Source organism: Lipotes vexillifer, unplaced genomic scaffold, assembly GCF_000442215.2.
Source record: "Lipotes vexillifer unplaced genomic scaffold, Lipotes_vexillifer_v1.1 scaffold791, whole genome shotgun sequence".
Taxonomy (NCBI): domain Eukaryota; kingdom Metazoa; phylum Chordata; class Mammalia; order Artiodactyla; family Lipotidae; genus Lipotes; species Lipotes vexillifer.
Genome location: NW_006793445.1, coordinates 418,102 through 420,374, shown reverse-complemented (window position 1 = coordinate 420,374; position 2,273 = coordinate 418,102). Strand labels below are relative to the sequence as shown.

The 2,273-nt window shown below is 60.5% G+C and overlaps 1 protein-coding gene across 1 annotated transcript in view; it reads left to right on the top strand.

The window, feature by feature from the left end:
- The window catches only part of TMEM255B (transmembrane protein 255B), a 35,160-nt gene that overhangs the window by 20,501 nt on the left and 12,386 nt on the right, over window positions 1-2,273 (top strand). The gene's annotated exons all lie outside the window — the stretch shown is intronic.

Here is a 2,273-nt window from a genome sequence, read left to right as displayed (position 1 = left end):
CCCCAAAAAAAAAAAAAAAAAAAAAAAAGCCCTTTTCTGCAGCTTGTAACTGGCTATCGGCACTTCCCGAGATTACAGCTTTAAGATGCCAACAGCTGGGATAGAAAAATGTGTGGAGGGTGCCCCCAGGGCAGGCGAGCTGGCATCCAGCCCACTGTGGATGTGTCGGGTGTGATGGGGTCCGGCAGGCTGGCACCCAGCGGGGCCCAGGAAGACTTCATGAACATTCACGACGAACCCGATCCTCAGAGGCCTGTGAGCCTGTGCCCGCCGGCATGTTGCCCTTCTGGTCGATTCCAGCCTCTGGGCTCAGCCTTTGTCCGGACCAGGCCCTCCTTTCTGCCTGTAACCAACCGAGCAGAGGGGGATGAGGGCCCGCATCTGGGAGGCAGCCTCAGGGAGCCCCACCTTCCTGGGGGCAACGGAGGTGGGGTCTCAGCCGTGTGGGCGGCTTTCTCGGGCCTCAGCACCCTCAGCCCTCCCTTCAAACGCACTGACTTCCTGGTGGAAGAGCCTCCCCGGCCCTCTGTAGGAGCGAGAACGGCCCTGCCTTGTTTCAGGGCTGCACAGGACGCCTGGAGTGGCACCCCTGCAGGCGAGGACTCACAGCCTGCAGGCGCACCCTCCCCAGCTCCAGAGCCAGGAGGCCCTCCCGGCAGGAGATCTGTTGGGAGTTAGCTCACCGGCTCACCCCCAGACGGAGGGGCTGCTGTGTCGCCCCCGCGCTTCTATGAGTGGCTGCTCAGGTGCACCCACACCCGGCACAGCATCCTCTTGCCCCCAGGCCAGTCCTGTTCCTGCGTTTGTTCCTCAGCGCTGACCAGGCCCTTCCTGTGCACCGGGGCCACTGGCCTCTCTGGAAGGGCCAGGGACTCAAATGTTAGGTTGTGGCCATGTGGCCTGTGTCACAGCTCTGCTGTCACAGCACAAAACAGCCACAGAAGACACGCAGGCAAATGTGCCGATAAGACTTTATTTACAAGACCAGGTGGGGGTCTGGGCTTGGCCCAAGGGCCATGGTTCCCCAACACTGCAGGAGACACATGGGCTCTTCACTGAGCTTTAATGACTGCAGTCTGATGACCAGTGTGCTGATTGCCTCGACTTTCGTTGCTGTGGCACGGTGAAGAAACACCCGTGACGAGGCCTCCCTGAGCGAGGCGCCCGCGTCCTGAGCCACAGGGGCACCCCACTGGGCTCTCTCCAGCCCCACAGGAGAGCTGAATTATCCCCGGAGGACAACTTCCTGTTTCATCACGAATTCAAAAACTAAGTTTGTGTGATTTCCCTAGGGCTAAAATAGGTTATAATTTTATTTAACGCAATCTAATAAGAATTCTTTCACCCCGATCGAATAGTAAAGATTAGACAGAAACTGAAAGTAAACCGCTGGTGCCTCTGTGTTAGAACCAGGATTCACTAAATGTCCAAGATTTGCACCAAGTCTTCATTGCTGTGGGCGGAATGTCCCCAGGTCCATACATCGCAGCCCTAACCCCCAACGCGATGGTGTCTGGAGGTGGGGCCTCTGGGAGGTGATGAGGGTGAGATGAGGTCACGAGGGATTAGTGTCCTTAGAGCAGGAGGAGGGCAGCAAGTCAGAACGAGCACCCCCAGACCCGGCCGTGCCGGCGCCTTGGCCCTGGACTCCGGCCTCCAGACTCTGAGAAGTGCCCTGCTGCTGTTTAAGCCGCCCCGTCCGTGGCGTCTGTTATGGCAACCGGAGCAGGTGGACCAGTGGTGACACGCTCTGGGCTCCCAGCCCCACAGAGAGGGCGTGAGGGTGACCTCTGGGTACCGGAAACCTGGACCCTTTGGGCCGGGGGTCCCTGTAGTGTCTGAAAGGCGTGTCTGCCCGACTGCAGGCATGAGGAAGGATGGGATGTGGGTGGGGCACCCACACGAATCACGCCCTGGGGAGCAGACGCTGACACCAAGGCCGTGTGCGGACCAGGCCGGTGAAGGGACAGGAGGGGCGGAAGCTGGCAGGGCACTGGCAGAGGGGCCGCCGCAGTGGAGCCGGCCCTGTCACGAGCCGGGCTGAGTGTGGCAGCCCTGCTGGCCTCCCCGGCGCCCCCATCCCCGTGTCCCACAGCCCCTCCCAGCACCCGCCACGCTCCACACGCATCTCCTGCGCCCTGCGGAGACCCAGCTCCCTTCCCTCGGTGCTGTGTCTTCCGAACGGCCTGGCTGCTGTCTGGAGGAAGGGCTGCATGACCGTCCTCCTCTGTGCTGGTAGTTTTCTGCTTTCTTCTTAGGTCAGAAGCAGGAAT